The sequence below is a fragment of the Hibiscus syriacus genome, unplaced genomic scaffold, assembly GCF_006381635.1.
Source record: "Hibiscus syriacus cultivar Baekdansim isolate YM2019G1 unplaced genomic scaffold, ASM638163v2 tig00006396_pilon, whole genome shotgun sequence".
Lineage (NCBI taxonomy): Eukaryota > Viridiplantae > Streptophyta > Magnoliopsida > Malvales > Malvaceae > Hibiscus > Hibiscus syriacus.
In genome coordinates, this window is record NW_024062095.1 from 34,531 (window position 1) to 56,541 (window position 22,011).

Here is a 22,011-nt window from a genome sequence, read left to right on the forward strand (position 1 = left end):
AAACCGACCCTCCACCTCCTTTACAGTTTCTTCCTGATAGATTAAGAAAACTGAAATCCTCTTTTTTGTTAACTCCCGATAACTGTTTTTAGTTTTCCAGGGAGTATTCACATGGGCTTGAGTTGGGCCTTCAATTGCTCAGCTTCGGGTCTGCTCCGATCTAGCCCCGGATAAAAACGAGCATCTACACAAGTGGTTGAGGATAAGGATGAAGGTTCATCCAGTAAATATACTGAGGGAGCAAACAAAAAGTTCACGACAAATGTTGTTCTCATCCCTTCATTAAAAGAAGTCAAACCTTCACTACCCTTCCCACAAAGCTGAAGAAGCATAATGATGATATTCAATTCAAGAAGTTTGTCGACATTCTCGACCAGCTCTACATTAATGTTCCTTTTCTTGAAGCTATAGAATAAATGCCTACATATGCCAAATTTCTTAAAGAGATCATTACCAAGAAGAGAAAACTTGAGAAGTACGAGACCATTGCCACGACAAAAGCATACTACTATGCCTTGACCAAGCTGTCTCCAAAGCAAAACGATCCAGGAAGCTTTATCATTCCATGCTCTATAAGAGAAAATTATGTTGGGAAGACACTATGTGACCTTGACTCAAGTGTGAACTTAATGTCAAAGTCAATATTCCTGAAGCTTGGAATGGGAAATGCAAGACTCACCTCCTTTATTTTACAACTAACCAACCGCTCCCATGTTCGTCCTGAGGGGCGAGTTGAAGATATCATTGTGCGGGTGGATAAATTTTTGTTCCCAGTAGACTTTATTATACTTGATTGCGAGGCAGATGCCACGACACCCATAATACTAGGGAGACCCTTCCTAGCTACTGAGAGTATTCTTATCGACTGTGAGAAGGGCGAGCTCACCATGAGAGTGGCCAACCAATGTGTCACCGTTAATGTTTTTCGTACTCTCAAGTACATGGATGAGTCTGAATAATGTCAAAGCATTTTGGAAGTGAATTCATTGATAGCAGGAGAAGCTGATCAGTTTTGTCATGACAATTTCATTCAGCAGGAAAATTATGAGAGTCTTACTAAAGAGGAAAGTGCCGAGGAGCCCAATGATTTTTCTTTGGAGGTGCAACAGGCTAGCTTTCTCATAGCTAGCCCGTGTACACGCTTTGAACCTCTTGATTTTGATGAGTGTGTTCCTCCTAAACCCTCATTACAACATGTACCTACCCTAGAGTTAAAGAACTTGCCACAACATTTTAAATATGCTTACCTGGGTAGTAATGAAACTTTACATGTTATTATTTCTTCTGCTCTTACTCCTAACCAAGAATTTTGTTTGTTAATTGTTTTGTCACAACACAAAAGAGCGTTAGGATGGACTATGACAGATCTAAAGGAGATAAGTCTCACTATTTGTATGCACAAGATCCTGCTGGAAGAATGTCATGGCAAATCCATAGAACCACAAAGAAGACTTGAAACAACTTGCAGTGACCTTAAGGAGTATCCAATGGAGCTATGCAATCTTCTGGTCTTCATCAGCTACACAGCAAGGGTATTTTTCGCATTAGAATTCATCGAATTTAACCATATTTTTGTAAGTTTCTCTTTGAACTTTGATTGATAATCCACCAGGAACCTTCAGTGGGGAGATGGTTTTTACAATGGAGACATCAAGACAAGGAAGACAATACAAGCATTGGAGCTTAAAGCAGACAAAATAGGTCTACATAGGAGTGAACAACTGAGGGAGCTCTATGAATCTCTGTTGGAAGGTGAAACTGATCAAACTAAAAGTCCTTCAGCCGCATTGTCACATGAGGATTTGTCTGACACCAAGTGATATTACTTAGTTTGCATGTAGTTCGTATTCGATTTTGAACAAGGGTAATAGCACTAATGAAATCTCTAATGTATGTTGTTCATGGTTCAGTTTATTATCAGTTCTTGTTTTACATTGTTACATAGTGTTCCGGGAAAAGCACTTGCAATTGGTGAAACCATGTGGTTATGCAATGCTCAGTATGCATATAGTAAAATATTCTGCCGTTCCTTGCTTGATAAGGTGGTATTTTTTTTACCTAAACTGACGCAATATATGAACTGCATTATAAGATTGACAATTGGCTGACATAATTTACCTGTGAACTTGCTTTTTACATTACTTGATGCCCATCATTTCCCTTAGAGTGCATCTATTCAGGTAAGATTATCGTAAGATTAGCCGTCTGATTGTCCTATGTGGATTCGTTGACTCTTATTTTCCGCTTTGCAGACTGTGGTATGTTTTCCCTACCTTGGAGGTGTTATTGAGCTTGGCATGACTGAACTAGTAAGTTCTTTCTTAGATCCCGGTTGAGAGATTTGAGTTCATTATGTAAAGATAAATGTAGCCATAGATCCTTAATTCTCGAGGTGCTGGAGGATTCGAATCTGCTTCAGCATATTAAAGCTTCCTTGCTGGACTTCTCGAAGCTGGTTTGTTCCGAAAAATCTTCCTCTCCCCATCATAATGCAGGTAAAGATCCTATATGTGCCAAGGTCAACCGTGAGAGAGTTGATTTGTTGGACTTGGAGAACCTCTATTCACCTACTAAGGAAATCAAATTCGAGAAATTCAACGAATTTCATGAAAGTATCAATGGTGATTTCGATATCAGTTCGCCTTACGCGTGTTCAAATGGTGTCGAACAAAATCACCAGATGGATGACTCCTCCATGTTGGAAGATGAGAAGGGTGTTGCTTCTCAAGTTCAAAGTTGGCATTTCATGGATGATGACTTTAGTATTTGGGAAAAAACTGCAATCTCTTCTCCCAAGCAAGTGAGCCTAAACCATTCTCCTAAGCTCTTTGGATCTCAAAGTTGACAGTGACTTGCACTACAAAAGAACTGTTTCTGCAATTCTAAGAAGTTCGAACTGATCGATCGAAAGCTCCAGTTTTCATACCTGTGGCTATAAATCTAGTTTTATCAGTTGGAAGAAAGAAGGGATGGCAAATTTTCATAGACCAAGGGTGCAACAAAACATATTTAAAAAGATTCTATTTGCAGTGCCTCTATTGCATGAAGGCAATTCATTTAGGTCTCTGAAAGGAAGTGCAAGAAAAGATTGTCTTGGGAAACAAGAAAACGATGCTCATGCCATAGGATGTTGTAGATGTTTAATTTGTCTGGGGCCTTTACCATTTTCAAATGAAAGCAGTTCTGGGGAGTTAAAACCAGAAATAAACGTGAGAAGGCAGTTAACAAAAAGTGAGAGCCATTATTGGTAGTTAAGGAGCACGATACTGGGGTAAGGAAAAACTGTAAAGGGTTCAGTTTTTGGGAATTAACCACCAGAGGAATAAATCAAAGGATTACACACAGAAAAAAGGGGAGGGATCAAAAAAAAGAAAGGGATCAAAAAAAGAAAACAGGGCAGAGAAATTACACAGACAAATAGAGTTAGAGAGCATTAGGAGGGGAGGGTAGACCATCTTTTTACTACACGATAGAACAAAAAAAGGAAAACAGGGAAAACAATATTTCTTTATTACAAGGCCAAGCATTGTAACAGAGGGGAGGAATCGTCGTTTTTCAGGAAAGCAATAACAAGCAAAGAGCCATTCTTTTGGTATATTCTCTCTTTATTTCAATTTCTAGTAATTTGTATGAGTGTTTTTATTTCTAAACAAAAAAAAAGAAACAAAATAAGGATAAGGAAAATAGAAATAGACGGTAAGATTTACCTCTGGTCCTGTTTTGATTGATTGTCAAGGTCGGTTTTGCTGCGTCAAGGTTGGGTTTCTGTCCCGTTTGGTTCATTTTTCTTTGATGTTTAGGGTCCGAAGCTCTCGAGTTCATGGTCTGAGATGGGTTTAACACCGAGTCATGTTAGTTTCATACGTTTTGAAATTTTGTTTAGACTAGAAGCAAAATCAGAAGAAAAGTTAAAAGAAAGGTTCAACTTAGCTTATCTCGCCGGTTTTGGTCCTCGTCGGAGTCCATAGGTGGTGTTGGTCGTTCGTTTTGGTTGAGGGCTAGAGAGGTCTAGGCTCATTAGGTCGGTTCGGGTGCTTCATCGTCGGTGACTATCACGTTGGTTCAAGGAGATGAGTGGTCGAGAGATGGCTGTGTGGGTTTGTGAGTTAGAGGTGAGAACTGCGTAGGGAGGGAGCATTGCAGCGTTGTAGGGGTTGAGCTTAACAGAAAGAAGGCTTAATTTGTAGGTTAAATCTTAGGTTTTAATTAACAGGGATAAAGCGACGTCGTTTAGGTGTTTAGAGTACCCATTTCATGTGTGGGTTATCCACAAAGTGAGCCGTTCCACTTTCAAGGTCATGCATTTTGGTCCTGAATTCGAATCTTTTATGTTTTAATTCTGTCTTTTTATTTCATGAACATTTGAATTTAGTCCTGGACACTAGTATATTTATTTTCCATTTACTTATACATTTGGCTCGTAATTCTTTTCATGTTATATCTTAGTGATTGAATATAACCTTTTCTGTTTTTTTTTAATTTAGTTATCCATTGTTTCGTTCATTTAATTTTAATCACTAAATTGGGATTTCCATGTTTTTAATTTGATTTTCATATTTGTAAGTGTCTCTTTTTTAGTCATCAGTTTATGTTATTTTTTTTTTCTTTTTTGTTTGTCTTCGCATTTAGCATGTAATTTTGGTTAATTGGCGTTTTAGTCTTTAAGTCCAATATGTTGTTTTTCTTAATTAATTTGATCTTTGTATTTCATGCTTATTTAATTTTGGTCATAAATATTAAAACGTATGTATATAAATTTTTTTTTCCGCATGTCATGTTTTATGTTATTTTTAAATTTTGCATAATTAATTTTTGGTATGACATACTTTTTATAAATTGTATGATAGCTTCATTTGCATAACTCGACATATTACATAATTGGATTAAGGGTAATATCCTTTTAATTTAAATTATTTAAGTGGGCAGTCATAACTGATTTGAGGTCCGCTTTTAATGATTTTAAATTAAAAGTGTATCCCGAAAGTGAAACCAAAAAAATTGATTCATCACCTAAAATTTGGGAATGAGAGAAAAAGAAATGTTCGTTTATTTAAATATATTGAGAAAAGGTTGTTATATCTTTAAGATCTGGTCTCGATATTTGTAAATAATCGAACATTCTTTATCTTTCTAAAATGGCTTGGTAATTGTAATTTAATTCATTTGAGTGTTCTTGAATGTTTTTAATTTTACATTTTTGTTTTATGGGATCAAAATTCAAATTAATTTCGAATTTGTAAAGTTCATTGCAAAAACGTTAATTAATCGATTAGGTACCGATTTAGGGCGTTGTGGGGGTGCTAATCCTTCCCCACACGTAACCGACTCCCGAACTCGGATTTTGGTAACGCAGACCTCAATTTGTTGTTTTAATAAAAATTAATTTTTATTTAAAATAACAAACATTTTTGGGTGCCCAATCACACCCTAATCAAAGATTGGTGGCGACTCTTTGAACTATATTTTTTCGATCATAAAGGAAATCTGAATTTTTTTTTTGAAACGAGAGGTTTTCAAATCACCTTTGTTTTTAAATTCATCATTTAAAAGAGAATAATTCAAAAATTAATGTGGTTTTTTTAAAATCTCACATTTTCACCTTTTAAGAAAAAATCGTTTCGACAGCTTGGCGACTCCGCTGGGGACCTTTTTTTAAGAGAGTCAAGCCGATAGTCGATTAATTAATTGTCTTTGCAATTGAAAATTACAAATTCGTTTTAATTTGATTTTTGATCCCTTGTTTGGTTTTTAATAAGTTTTGTTTGTATTTTGATTTCTTTAATTTAATTTGATTGACAATTAAATAGTTGTACTGATCTGTTTGTTAATGATTTCAGATTAATTATGTGAATTTAGGAAATTTTGAGTGTTTTTATTGGTTGTTTTTTTTTCCGCTTTTCCTCACACACTGCACAGCTGCATTGTCATAACATGAGCTAAAACCCCGCTCCGTCCTATTTAAGTAGGAGTGAGAGACTATGCCCTCGTGTGGTTTTCACCTCCGCATGGGATAGTGGATCGCTCATGGAGCTCACGCCTTATGGTCCTCGTGATGGTAATCACCTCCGCATGGACATAAGGAGGTGTGTTCCCTCGAAATTGAACTCGATCCCCTAAAGCCTGTGATGGGCCAGGATTGAGGGTTCGGCAGCCCAATGGGGCACCGGCAAGGACAATTCGAGAACCTATTACTTTAGAACCTAACCCGGCATATAGTGAACATAGAGCCTGAACTTAGGTTGAACCAAACCCGAACCTTAAGAATCCCGTGAGGAGGGTACACAAGGAAAAGCTTTTTTGAGTCATTTATTTTCGTTTTTTCGAATAAATGCATGCGAACTAGATATCATGCGGTTAGGTTTATTTTTGAATAAGCATGCGAATTAGATATTATGCGGTTAGGATTTCTTTTTATGGATAACAAAGCATGGGGGTAGATATCATGTTGGGTAGGATCTGATAAAGCATGATTGGGTAGCCAGCATGTGGGTAGGATTCTTGAATAAATTATTATCCCGATTTAATTGTTTTATGTTTACTAACCGATCTTTTGTTGTTTTTGCCTTGTTTCTTTTCTGTGTTGCATTGCATTGTCCATTACATGGTGTTGATTTGGGGTCGATGTCCATATAGAAGGCCAGTAATATGGAACGAACGGTTCAGAAAGAGGTTGAGGACAATGCAGATGTTCTGAGGTGGTCGGAACAGTCCCAATTGACCAATGGAGATAGCGTAATGCCTGGATACGTGTCGGAGTTATTTGGTTACACTCACACCAACGTACGTCAGAATGATCTGAGTGAGCTAAGAGAGATATGGGGAAGATGGGAAGCAGTCGATAAAGAGATGTTTTATCAGTTGTACGGTGATATTCCCTATCTTCTGGATGTTCCTATTGACTGAAATCTGTTTAGAGCATTGGCGCAGTTCTGGAATCCGGCTTATAGCTGTTTCACATTTGGTAGGGTGGATCTGACACCAACAATAGAGGAGTATCAAGCATTGGTCCGTTGTCCGAGGTCCCAAATAGATAGAATATATACCAAGTTGCCAGTCACTCCTTCATTTAAGAAGAAATTACTATTGATGACCGGAATGAGTGAAGATTGGGTAATCAGAAACATTAAGAAGAAGGGAGACAGTGAGTGCATCTCTTGGGCTGCTCTGAAAGAAGTAATTGCTCATCATCCTGATAAAAGAAAGAAGCTTGACTTGTTTGCTTTAGGGATTTATGGGCTTGTTATTTTTCCAAAAGTGCTAGGATATGTAGACGTATCAGTTGTTGACCTGTTTGAAAGATTAGACAAGCACGTGGATCATGTTTCAGCTATTCTAGCTGAGACGTTTCGGTCTTTGAGTTCTTGTAGGCGCGAGGGAGAAGGACGCTTTATAGGATGTGCGCCTTTGCTGCTAGTGTGGATTCTGAATCATTTTAAACATGTTGAAAGAGCACCAGGACGAGTATTTCTAGACGGTTTCTCACCTTTGAAGGATTTTCTTGCTAAAGAGTGGCCTGGGGGTTTTACTGAAGAAAAATGGATGGTCATCTTCAAGGATATCAGAGATGGAGATATTTTGTGGCGAGCTTCGTGGAATACCCCTTCGGATATACTTTACCGATGTGGAGAGCGAGATTGGGTTCCTTTACCAGGTATATGGGGTTCTGTTGGGTATGCTCCGCTACTAGTTTCTAGACAGTATGGATCGAGGCAGTTCATCCCAGCCACGTGGGACTTGGTAGGATCGGATTTTGCCTTCAAATGAGATCAGTATAAGGTTAAAGTTAAAGGGGTTGCTGAGGCTTGGAAGCAAACTCGTCGTGTGAATCTGTTCACTTATGATCTCGAGTTATCTCAAGAGTACGAGCAGTGGAGAAGCAGTCGAGTAAATGACAATATTCCGATGGTGAATCCAGAAAATATTCAGCCGGTGGAGGAACAGTTGAGAGTGGTGCCATCTCCATTAGAGTTAGCCAAGCGCGATTTCGAAGCAGAACGGAGACAATGGAGAATGACTTTACAGAAGCTAGAAGATGAAGTGTATCAAAAGGGATTGGAGATTGACATTCAGAAGAGTAGAGCAGATCGAATTGAAAAAGTAGAGAAGCAACTTCGACTGGATTTTGACGATCTTCGGTCAACTTATCAGCGAATGGTAAAAGCTCAGACAGGCTCTAGCTCGAGTAAGTCTGTTGAATTGAGGCAAGAGGTGGCGAGCCTCAAAAGAGTAGCCGGAGAGAGTCAAGAAGAGCTCAAGCAAAGCAGGCACCAAGTTAAGATTTTATCGAAGGAAAATGATTCTTTAGAGCAGCGGTTACAAGAGAATCAAGCCCAGAATGAGAAGTTGAAGGGGAAAATTTCAAGTTTAGAGACTGCATTACGACGATACCGAAACAAGGAAGGTAGCTCGAGCCAGGGGGAGGTTGAAAGTCTGAAAAAACAAGTGAACGAGCTTGAAGCCATGGTTCAAGATTTTCAGAGGCAAGCAAGTGAGCTATCGATAGTTCCCTATGAGGGGGATATACAGTGGCGTTTTCGGTGGGAGCGAGCTCAGGCAAGAGTTAAGCAAATAGAGGATTTTATTGCTTGTTACCTAAACCACGCGCGGGGAATAGCTCAGTATTTGGTCATTCTATCTGAGGAAGCTGCTGATGTGACTGAAGAACTGGATCCCGAGGCTGAAGAAAACCAGAAGATCGTGGAGTTGCTAGCACACGTACAAGAAATAGGAGAGATGGTGCAGATTTATTTGTGATATGTTTCAACTTTGTACTTGAACGTCGTTCTAATATAAAGAGTTGTTCTAAGGAGTCGTTCCAAGATCAACACCCTGCATTTTGCATATGCATTTTTTTAATGCATTTAATTTTTGCATCGCAATTTATTCATTCATAATCATATGTTTCATATTCATTAATAAATATCAGCGATAACAAAATGACTCTGTGACAGAGTAATACTGGAAAATCCCAAGTATATCTACAAAACCAGGAAGAAAGTTATGGAAGACAAACTTGCCCAAATTGAGAAGGCTCAGTCGGAGTTACAAGATAATATCAAGAAAATGCAAGAAGATATGATGAATGCCCAAAAGGAGATGTTTGCCAAGTTTGCGAGTATGTTGGAAGGAAGAAATCCATAACATGGGAAAAGCCCTATACCAGAAGGTGTAACTGAAGACCCACTTCATCATCCAGGGTTAACCCCAGAACAATCTCAGAATGTTCAAGTGACCCATGTTCATGTCGGGAAGGTGCACATTAATCCAGTCGGTGCTTCTGTAAACGTACAGCCTGGATCTAGTTCATATCAGGGAGAACATCAATATCATCAAGTTCCAGACCTTGATGAAGAAGCCAAGAAGGATCAAAACAATCTGTTGGAAGAGAAATGGAAGCAGTTAGAAAGAGAGGTCAGAGCCATGAAGGAAGATACCAGTGTCTATGGATTTGACGCAAAGGAGTTAAGTCTAGTTCCTGATCTGGTCTTGCCTCCAAAGTTTAAAGTTCCTGACTTTGAAAAGTTTGATGGTACCAGGTGCCCCTCTGCACATATCACAATGTTTTGTAGGAAGATGACCGGATACATAGGGGACGATCAATTGTTGATACACTGCTTTCAGGAAAGCTTAACTGGCTCGGCAATCCGATGGTATAACCAGCTGAGTAGAGCTAATATTAAATCGTGGAAAGACTTGGCTAAGTCCTTTCTTGAGCAATACAAACATGTGAAAGATGTTAGGCCCAATAGGATGATGTTGCAAGGAATGGAAAAGATGTCTAACGAGAGTTTTAGACAATATGCTCAAAGATGGAGAGATGTAGCAGTGCAAGTCCACCCGCCATTGGAAGAGGAGGAAACAAATATGCTTTTTGTCAACACCTTAAAGGCTCCTTTTTTCTCGCATCTTATCGGTAATCCTTATCGAAGTTTTGCTGATGTAGTTACGGCAGGAGAAATGATTGAAATGGATGTTAAGAGTGGGAAGCTCGAGGGAGGAGAGTCTAGTAAGAGGCCACCAACGAGGAAAAAGAAAACGAAGTCAGTAATGTGAGGCAGTACGATTCTAATAACATCACTGTTTCCCGTCCTCAAGGAGCAGGGTCGTCAACACAAAATGACAATAGACAAGGGGTAAGGGACCAGAGGAGAGAGAGGCCTCAATTTGACCCCATCCCGATGACTTATAAGGAATTATTTCAGATTTTGTATGATCGGCATGTGGTTTCGCCGTATCACGTGACACCAATGCAACCTCCTTTTCCAAAATGGTATGATGCTAGTGCTCAGTGTGAGTACCATGCAGGGAACCCTGGGCATTCCATTGAGAATTGTACTGCTTTTAAGAAGGTTGTCCAAGCTTTGAGAACGAGGAATGTCATCAACTTTGGTGACAGTGAGCAGCCAAATATAGCTCAGAATCCGTTGCCAAGTCATGCAGGGGCAGGAGTTAACGCGATTACTGAAGAGAAAGGAAAGAGAATTGCAAAAAATGTTAGTGAGGTGGTATCACCCATGAGTTGGGTGTGGTGCCAGATGGTCAAAGTAGGATTGTTGAAGCCCAGTTTGATGGGTGAACAGGTTAACAGTGGAGAAGTATGTCTGTATCATAACAGTGAGGGACACAATATTCAGCAATGTCCTGACTTCCTATCTTTGGTACAAGACATGATGGACAGTAAAGAAATTGAGTTCTTTAGAGAGATTGCTGAAGAAGAGGAAGTGGAAGTTTGCGCTTCCGAAGGATCGTCTAAAGGGGTATACAATGCCAGTTGTCCTCTAATTATTACACCCAAAAATCGATTTGTTGAGAAGGTAGCCCCGAAAGTAGTTATTACACCTCCATCTCCATTCCCATATCGGGATAATAAACAAGTGCCTTGGAGATATGATTGCCAGATGGGAGATGTAACAAAAGAGAATGAGGAAGTAGATGAGGTGGGACGCTTTACTAGAAGTGGTAGGTGTTATTCTCTTAATCCACCTAAAGAGTCTGAGAAGAAGGTTGTAGTTGATAAGGGGAAAAAAGTTGATGTGCAGATAGAAGAGGATAAGCCTGTTATCAATGAACCAGTAACCGAGAGTGAAGCGGTAGAATTTTTAAAGTTTCTGAAGCACAGTGAGTACAGTGTTGTGGAACAGTTACACAAGTTGCCTGCCCGCATTTCTGTTTTATCATTACTTTTGAGTTCAGAGGCCCACAGGAATGCTCTGTTAAAGGTTTTGAACCAGACTTTTGTTCCGAAAGAGTTGCCCATTGAAAAGTTGGATCGGTTAGTTTCTAATATACAAGCTGATAATTTTTTATCTTTTTCTGAGGATGAGATCCCTTCTGGGATGATTGGTAGTCAGAAGGCTTTGCACATCACAGTTAAATGTAAAGGGCATGTGTTGTCCCGGGTCTTGGTTGATAATGGTTCAGCTTTGAATGTGATGCCCTTAGTGACTCTAAAGAAGCTTCCATTAGATAGTACACTTATGAGAACCTGTCAAAGTGTGGTTCGAGCTTTCGATGGGACTAAAAGAGAAGTGTTGGGCAAAATTGATGTTCCTCTGAATATTGGTCCAGCAACTTATGAAGTGGAATTTCTCGTAATGGACATTATGCCTACATACAATTGTTTGTTGGGAAGGCCTTGGATTCATCAGGCCGGTGCAGTTCCGTCCACATTACACCAGAGACTGAAATTTGTGATTGATGGAAGGTTGGTATGTATTCATGCTGAAGAGGACATTATTGCTTCTGTTTCTACTACTGCTCCGTACATTGAAGTGGATGAGCAAGCGGTCGAGTGTTCTTTTAGATCGTTGGAGTTTGTCAATGCTACGTTTGTGGCCGAGGGCAGGAAGGTACCAAAGCCTCGATTGTCAAACTGTACCAAGATGGGGCTTAAATTGACTATTGGAAGAGGAGCGAAAGTTGGAAAGGGGCTAGGTCTACAGTTGCAAGAACCGGTGAATCCCATATGCCCTATTACTAAAAAAGATCGATTTGGTTTGGGATATCAGCCAACTTCGAGAGATAAGATGAGGGGAATTAAGAAGGGCCAAGAAATCAGAAAAGCCAGATTGGCTGGTGAAGACCTTAGCTGGGAACCCATGACCTTCCCGCCGTTGAGTAGCATTTTCATGTTTGGGGGGCATATGTTTCAAGGGGATTCAAGGAATACTGAGACGATGGTTGAGAATGCCTTGGGAGATTTAGGCATTAATGTTATAACTGATGATGAATCCGAGGAAATGAGAGCTATGGGCATTTATCCTGCACCACCGGGCTTCGTGTGAACAATTGGACCGCGGAAGAACTGCCTGTAGTTTACAAATCTGTTACAGAGTAATGCACTGGAACTTTCTCCCTGTTGTTCATACCCTGGGGCAATAGGTGATTTTATGTAAAGGGTTAAGCTGTTTGTTTTTTCTTGCTTTCAATAAAAGATGCATTCTGTTAGTTCCAAATGGCAAACATTTTCCCATTCATATCATTCATTCATTCTTTGTTGTATATATGTATGTATTTATTTCTTTCTATTTATTTATATGGGAAAAGATCCTCCCATATGTATATATGTATATATATCTTCTCTTTCATTATTTTTTCAGGAGCTCAGATATCAATAATATGAATGCCAATGATTCTGACCCGGAGATTGATTTCGAGAAGCCTATATGTCAAGGGGAAATCGAAGATTGTGATGATGATGAGAGATATGAACTACCTTCTGAATTGCTGAAAATGGTGGAGAATGAAGATAAGTAGATTCTGCCTCATAAAGAGCCTACTGAGATTTTGAATTTGGGGACGGATGAGGATAAGAGAGAAGTAAAGATCGGTACCACTCTGTCAGTTGGAGGTCGACAAGATTTGATAGAATTGCTTCAAGAATACAAGAATGTGTTTGCTTGGTCATACGAAGATATGCCGGGTTTAGATACAGAGTTGGTTGTTCACAAACTGCCAATAAAGCCTGAATGTAAACCGGTACAGCAAAAACTGAGAAGAATGAGACATGAGATGCTGCTTAAGATTAAAGAGGGAGTGAAGAAACAATTTGATGATGGGTTTCTTAAAGTGGCTAAATATCCTGAATGGGTGGCGAATATTGTCCCAGTACCGAAGAAGGATGGGAAAGTTCGAATGTGCGTTGACTACAGAGATCTCAACCGAGCCAGTCCAAAGGATAATTTTCCTTTGCCACATATAGATACGCTAGTGGATAATACTGCTGGAAATTCTTTGTTCTCTTTTATGGATGGTTTCTCTGGCTATAATCAAATTAAGATGAACCCTGAAGATATGGAAAAAACAACGTTCGTTACCATGTGGGGAACGTTTTGTTATAAAGTAATGCCGTTTGGACTGAAGAATGCAGGAGCAACATATCAAAGGGCCATGGTGACGTTATTTCACGACATGATGCATAAAGAGATAGAAGTTTATGTCGATGATATGATTGTCAAAGCTAAGACAGAGGAAGAACATATTGGGAATTTGAGAAAGCTTTTTAAAAGACTAAGAAGATGTCAGTTAAAACTCAATCCAAATAAATGTACTTTTGGGGTGATATCTGGGAAGTTATTGGGATTCATAGTAAGCCAAAAAGGAATTGAAATAGACCCAGATAAAGTAAAGGCTATTCAAGACTTGCCAGCCCCACGAACACAAAAAGAAGTCAGAGGATTTTTGGGGAGATTGAATTATATAGCTCGGTTTATTTCACAGCTGACTGAAAAGTGTGATCCCATATTCCGCCTTCTTCGTAAGAATAACTCAGGAGAATGGAATGAAGACTGTCAAAGAGCTTTTGAAACAGTGAAGAGATATTTGTCGAGCACTCCAATTTTAGCGCCACCCATCTCAGGCAAACCCTTGATTCTGTATTTGTCGGTTTATGAAAATTCAATGGGGTGTGTGCTGGGGCAACGTGACCAGACTGAGAAGAAAGAAAGGGCTATCTATTATCTCAGCAAGAAGTTCACTGAATGTGAGACAAGATACTCACCCATTGAAAAGTTGTGTTGCGCTTTAGTATGGGCTACCCGAAGGCTTAGGCAATATATGTTGTATCATATTACTTGGCTTATATCCAAGCTTGATCCCTTGAAATATCTAATGGGTGTGCCTGCATTATCTGGAAGATTAGCTCGTTGGCAGATCTTATTGTCCGAGTTTGACATCTAGTATGTAAACCAGACGGCAATTAAAGGAAGTGCTATAGCGGAATTCATTGCAAGCAGGGCTTCGGAAGAATATGAGTCGTTGAGTTTTGATTTCCCAGATGAAGATTTAATGGCTATTTCGGTAGAAGAAGCAGTGGCATCCACTAACAAATATTGGAAGTTGAACTTCGATGGTGCTTCAAATGCCTTGGGACATGGAATCGGGGCAATTTTGGTCTCACCAGAGGGAGAGCATTATCCATTTACCAGTCGGCTTAATTTTGATTGTACAAACAATATGGCCGAGTATGAAGCTTGTGTTCTGGGTCTTAGAGCTGCTGTTGAACGCAAAGTAAAGATGCTCAAAGTGTATGGTGATTCAGCTTTGGTAATATACCAGCTCAGAGGAGAATGGGAAACAAAAGATCCCAAGCTTGTAGAATACCGTAAGTTGGTTATGGAACTTGTTGAAGAATTTGAAGAAGTAACTTTCAATTACCTCCCCAGAGAAGAGAATCAAATGGTAGATGCCTTAGCCACACTGGCAGCAGCTTTTAAGATGAACGAGCATTCAATTATGATGCCCATTGAAATGAAGGCTTATGAGTATCCAGCCCATTGTTTTAATATTGAAGAGGAAGAAGATGGAAACCCCTGGTATTATGATATCTCGCAATATATAAGGTATCAGAGTTATCCAGAACAGGCCACTGAGAATGATAAGAGAACCATTAGAAGAATGGCATCAGGGTATGTGCTTGATGGTGAGACTCTATACAAGAAAAGTCTGGATCAGGTCTTGTTAAGATGTGTGGACGCGAAAGAAGCCAAATTGATTCTTGAAGAAGTGCATGAGGGAATATGTGGTACCCATGCTAATGGGCATGTTATGGCTAGGCAGATTATGAGATTTGGGTATTATTGGTCAACTATGGAAACAGATTGTATCAATTATGCCCGAAAATGTCACAAGTGTCAGATTTATGGAGATAGGATACATACTCCTCCTCATCCGTTGCACGTAATGACAGCTCCGTGGCCATTCTCAATGTGGGGCATGGATGTTATTGGACAAATTTCGCCTAAAGCTTCAAATGGTCATCGCTTCATTCTGGTAGCCATAGATTATTTCACCAAGTGGGTAGAAACGGCTTCTTATGCACATGTTACCCAGTCTACAATATGCAAATTTTTGAAGAAGGAGATCATTTGTAGATATGGTTTACCAGAGAGGATTATCTCCGATAATGCGTTGAATTTAAATAATAAGATGATGGACTCGGTCTGTAAACAGTTCAAAATAAAGCATCATAATTCCACCACTTACCGCCCAAAGATGAATGGGGCAGTAGAGGCGGCCAATAAGAACATCAAAAGGCTCATAGAGAAAATGACTGAGACCTATAAGGACTGGCATGAGAAGTTGCCATTTGCTCTGTTTGCTTATCGAACTTCAGTACGGACTTCAACTGGGGCAACTCCGTTTTCTTTGGTTTATGGGATGGAGGCTGTCTTACCTATTGAGGTGGAAATTCCCTCACTTCGGATTTTGTCAGAGGTAAAGCTTGATGAGGCAGAATGGGTTCAAGCTAGGTATGACCAATTGAATTTGATTGAAGAAAAGAGATTGAAAGCTATTTGTCATGGTCAGATGTACCAAAAACGTATGATACGGGCACATGGTAAGAAAGTTCGCCTTCGAGAATTCCATGAGGGAGATTTGGTGCTTAAAAGGATTTTGCCTATTCAGAAGGATTTCAGAGGAAAATGGATGCCCAATTGGAAAGGACCTTATGTTGTCAAGAAGGCCTTTTCAGGGGGAGCTCTAGTCCTAACTGAAATGGACGGATCAGAATTGCCATATCCAGTGAATTCCGACGCTGTTAAGAGATATTTTGCTTGAAGAAGAAATAAAAGAGAAAAGAAGAAAAAATGAAAAAAAATGATGGAAAAAACGAAAAGAAAAAAAAAAGAGAAAAAATGGAAAATGGAAGAAAAAGAGAAATAAAAGGAGGGTTCAAGATGAAAACCCAAAAAGGGCGTCTTGGAACCAAATGAGGTCTCAAGTTGAAAACCCGCAAAGGGCGACTTGAGTTGAATTTGAAATTCAGAATTCGCGCATGGTGGAGGTTCTGAATCAATTTTGGAAGTGGAAAGAGCTCCTGATATGGATAGTAACAATAAGAGTTGGTGATCAGGGATGAGACTAAAGATTAATGAGTCTCGGTTGAAATAACCAGGAGAGATATTGAATGCACATGAGATTCAATACTGGTTTAGGGCATCCAATGATAGAGATTTGGGAGTTTAGAAGTAGCTTCATACTCATAAGTATCACAATTTTGGAGATCCTTTTGACAGAAGCTACACTCGAGACATTCTAACGGCGTGCCAGTTCAAAAGCATTTGCATTATTGATATTTGAAGACGCCTACTCTTTTGTTCTTTTACTGTTTCCAGTTAAAAGTTTGCCATTTAGTTGCCTAAAATTTTCTGTATTTATATAAATAAAGAGATGTCTTTTCTTGATAATTTCCCTTTTGCAAACATCTTATTTTGAAAGGTTAAAACATATGGCTTAACTTGAAGTACATGAGATCATTTTGTATTATTGTGCAAAAGGTTTTGGAAAATGCAGGTATTCTGAAGTTGACAATGGTTTAAACATGTAAGCTTGTGTGGCTATGGGAGATTAAAATCCTCAAATTCAAAGAAAATCTCAGCCATTAAAAGATGACCCAATGAGGTTACCATTAATCAAGAAGTTGGTCATGGATACTGGCGGGTTTCAAGAAAAAAAGGAGTCAAGGTCCTATTAAGCTGAGAAATATGGAATTGAGATTGTTAGCCGGGGTGAACTGGTCAAACGTTCTGTGCCCAAGATGAAGCCGAGTTCCATCAAGATTAAAAGGAGATAGAGTTCCTTCAAAAAAGAAAACGCATTGAATTGCATAATTGCATACATTTTAGGCATGAGTAGGATCATGGCATTCATAATCGCATGATGGCTTAAATATCTACAGGTTTCCCAGGGATAGTTGAAGATTGAAGATATGAAAGCATTGAGATGAAGATAACTGGTTTGACCTTTTGAAGCAAATCATCTATAAGCCTTCACGAAAGAGTAGTGAAGCAAACAATTTTGTTGAAGATTGAGTCCTATACTCTCTGAATGAATAGGGAGCGGACAATTTTGTTGAAGATTGAGTCCTATACTCTCTGAATGAATAGGGAACGGACAATTTTGTTGAAGATTGAGTCCTATACTCTCTGAATGAATAGGGAGCGGACAAGTTTGTTGAAGATTGAGTCCTATACTCTCTGAATGAATAGGGAGCGGACAAGTTTGTTGAAGATTGAGTCCTATACTCTCTGAATGAATAGGGAGCGGACAAGTTTGTTGAAGATTGAGTCCTATACTCTCTGAATGAATAGAGAGCGGACAAGTTCGTTGAAGATCGAGTTCTATACTCCCTGAACGGATAGGGAGCGAACACGTTTGTTAAAGATTGAGTCCTATACTCTCTGAAAGAATAGGGAGCGGACCTGTTTATTGAAGATTTTTCGAGTTCTATACTCTCTGAAGGAATAGAGAGCGGACCCGTTTTATTGAAGATTATTCAAGTCTTATACTCTCTGAATGAATAGAGAGCAGACACATTTTATGAAGATTGTTCGAGTCTTATACTTCCTGAAGGAATAGGGAGCAGGCTCGTCATTTGAAGATGTTTCAAGTCTCATTTATCCTGACGTAATGTTCTCATGACCAGACAAATTCGATCATCTTTTGATCTTTGCCCTATTCTTGTTATACAACAATGAGCAAAGAGGGGCAGCTGTAGATGTTTAATTTGTCTGGGGCCTTTACCATTTTCAAATGAAAGCAGTTCTGGGGAGTTAAAACCAGAAATAAACGTGAGAAGGCAGTTAACAAAAAGTGAGAGCCATTATTGGTAGTTAAGGAGCACGATACTGGGGTAAGGAAAAACTGTAAAGGGTTCAGTTTTTGGGAATTAACCACCAGAGGAATAAATCAAAGGATTACACACAGAAAAAAGGGGAGGGATCAAAAAAAAGAAAGGGATCAAAAAAAGAAAACAGGGCAGAGAAATTACACAGACAAATAGAGTTAGAGAGCATTAGGAGGGGAGGGTAGACCATCTTTTTACTACACGATAGAACAAAAAAAGGAAAACAGGGAAAACAATATTTCTTTATTACAAGGCCAAGCATTGTAACAGAGGGGAGGAATCGTCGTTTTTCAGGAAAGCAATAACAAGCAAAGAGCCATTCTTTTGGTATATTCTCTCTTTATTTCAATTTCTAGTAATTTGTATGAGTGTTTTTATTTCTAAACAAAAAAAAAGAAACAAAATAAGGATAAGGAAAATAGAAATAGACGGTAAGATTTACCTCTGGTCCTGTTTTGATTGATTGTCAAGGTCGGTTTTGCTGCGTCAAGGTTGGGTTTCTGTCCCGTTTGGTTCATTTTTCTTTGATGTTTAGGGTCCGAAGCTCTCGAGTTCATGGTCTGAGATGGGTTTAACACCGAGTCATGTTAGTTTCATACGTTTTGAAATTTTGTTTAGACTAGAAGCAAAATCAGAAGAAAAGTTAAAAGAAAGGTTCAACTTAGCTTATCTCGCCGGTTCTGGTCCTCGTCGGAGTCCATAGGTGGTGTTGGTCGTTCGTTTTGGTTGAGGGCTAGAGAGGTCTAGGCTCATTAGGTCGGTTCGGGTGCTTCATCGTCGGTGACTATCACGGTGGTTCAAGGAGATGAGTGGTCGAGAGATGGCTGTGTGGGTTTGTGAGTTAGAGGTGAGAACTGCGCAGGGAGGGAGCATTGCGGCGTTGTAGGGGTTGAGCTTAACAGAAAGAAGGCTTAATTTGTAGGTTAAATCTTAGGTTTTAATTAACAGGGATAAAGCGACGTCGTTTAGGTGTTTAGAGTACCCATTTCATGTGTGGGTTATCCACAAAGTGAGCCGATCCACTTTCAAGGTCATGCATTTTGGTCCTGAATTCGAATCTTTTATGTTTTAATTCTGTCTTTTTATTTCATGAACATTTGAATTTAGTCCTGGACACTAGTATATTTATTTTCCATTTACTTATACATTTGGCTCGTAATTCTTTTCATGTTATATCTTAGTGATTGAATATAATCTTTTCTGTTTTTTTTTAATTTAGTTATCCATTGTTTCGTTCATTTAATTTTAATCACTAAATTGGGATTTCCATGTTTTTAATTTGATTTTCATATTTGTAAGTGTCTCTTTTTTAGTCATCAGTTTATGTTATTTTTTTTTCTTTTTTGTTTGTCTTCGCATTTAGCATGTAATTTTGGTTAATTGGCGTTTTAGTCTTTAAGTCCAATATGTTGTTTTTCTTAATTAATTTGATCTTTGTATTTCATGCTTTTTTAATTTTGGTCATAAATATTAAAACGTATGTATATAAATTTTTTTTTTCCGCATGTCATGTTTTATGTTATTTTTAAATTTTGCATAATTAATTTTTGGTATGACATACTTTTTATAAATTGTATGATAGCTTCATTTGCATAACTCGACATATTACATAATTGGATTAAGGGTAATATCCTTTTAATTTAAAATTATTTTAAGTGGGCAGTCATAACTGATTTGAGGTCCGCTTTTAATGATTTTAAATTAAAAGTGTATCCCGAAAGTGAAACCAAAAAAATTGATTCATCACCTAAAATTTGGGAATGAGAGAAAAAGAAATGTTCGTTTATTTAAATATATTGAGAAAAGGTTGTTATATCTTTAAGATCTGGTCTCGATATTTGTAAATAATCGAACATTCTTTATCTTTCTAAAATGGCTTGGTAATTGTAATTTAATTCATTTGAGTGTTCTTGAATGTTTTTAATTTTACATTTTTGTTTTATGGGATCAAAATTCAAATTAATTTCGAATTTGTAAAGTTCATTGCAAAAACGTTAATTAATCGATTAGGTACCGATTTAGGGCGTTGTGGGGGTGCTAATCCTTCCCCACACGTAACCGACTCCCGAACTCGGATTTTGGTAACGCAGACCTCAATTTGTTGTTTTAATAAAAATTAATTTTTATTTAAAATAACAAACATTTTTGGGTGCCTAATCACACCCTAATCAAAGATTGGTGGCGACTCTTTGAACTATATTTTTTCGATCATAAAGGAAATCTGAATTTTTTTTTCGAAACGAGAGGTTTTCAAATCACCTTTGTTTTTAAATTAATCATTTGAAAGAGAATAATTCAAAAATTAATGTGGTTTTTTTAAAATCTCACATTTTCACCTTTTAAGAAAAAATCGTTTCGACAGATGTGTTTTACCGGAGAGAAGAAGGGAGGTGGCGAAATTTCGGTTCCTCGGGTCAATAGTTCCTTCCATCAGTGAGGTTAGTCGACTTTCATCCACACTATATGTTATCTAGAAATCCACTCTGACATGAACATGCACATACATACACATTTTCTTTGTTTGATCCGACTAGTTTTTGAAAACATCTTGCTTGTTTTCACAGATCGACAAAGAATCAATTCTCAAGGATACAATTAAGTACTTGAAAGATCTAGAAGCAAGGATAGAAGAGTTGGAATCTTGCAAGAATTCAATGGAATTTAAACCAAGTCCTAGAAGGAATTCCCTGGATGTGGTGGAGCAGACATCAGATAACTATGAAAACAGGAGAAAGAAGTTTCGGGTAAACAAGAGGAAGGCTTGTGACATCGATGAAAGCCTCCATGAAACCGGTTCGGAATTAAATAGGGGTACTCCAAAAGATGGCCTTTCACCCCAAGTGAAAGTAAGAATAAAAGAACTGGAAGTTGTAATTGAAATAAACTGTCCTTCAAGGGAACTCTTCTTGTTGGATTTCATGGAAGCTATAAACAACCTACTGGATGCACACATGGTTCAATCAAGCACTCTCGACAATCTCGTTACATTAACCCTGAAATCTAAGGTTTGTTCGATTAGGCTCGTTTTAACAGAGTACATGGTTCTTTGTTGTTCTACTCCTAAGATAACCTGTCATTTTTTCTTTTTCGACAGTTTCGAGGAGCGGCCACTGCACCATCAGGGCGATCAAACAAGCACTACAAAGAGTTGCAACTAAGTGATGATGAGAAACCAGATGAAAAAGTAATAATCAACCGTGGGATTTCTGGGGTCAGTAAGCTGACTTATTGTTGTTGGGTTACTTGGTAACCAAACAAATGCAGTGGTAAATGAAGAAGACAGGAAACTTGGAGCCAAATTTTGTGTGAGGAAACTTGTACAGACAGGAAGACATAGTATCGTAGACCCAATTTACCGGTTCATGCACGCAACAAAAATCCAGCCCGGATCATATACTTGATTGTCTGAATATTGTATCAAAACACAAGGCGATCAAACTTGCACTGTGTGGGAGCTTCGACGTATACACAGAGACGTAAAGCATGCATAAAGCATTCAAAATCATCATGGGTGCATGGTAAAAGAGATGATGTCTGATGTTGATGGAAGTGACAAACCATGCAATGGCTGAAGGAGCAGAGAGCTTGCTGTTTGCCTTTAAGCAGAAATACGTCCTTGGACTCATGCAAGATTCGGCACGATCAAGTCATAGGTGAACAGAAGTTATTCCAGCTTCCTTTCAAATATGATGAATAACCTAATAAATTTTTTGTAATGGAATTTGTAGCTTTCAACATTGTAGCTTTTTGCAACTTTCTGTAATGAAATTTGTGTGTTGAAGGATGTGGGGCAAGCAACCCATAAGAGTTATTCAAAAGTGTTGGAAAGTGTAGCTTTCAACATTGTAGCTTGGATTGGAGATGTGTTCTTTGTAGGTAGAACA

The 22,011-nt window shown here is 38.6% G+C and overlaps 1 pseudogene; it reads left to right on the top strand.

The window, feature by feature from the left end:
- Positions 1 to 416: 416 nt before the first annotated feature.
- Positions 417 to 21,289, top strand: LOC120200665 (annotated as a pseudogene).
- The last annotated feature ends 722 nt before the right edge of the window (positions 21,290 to 22,011 follow it).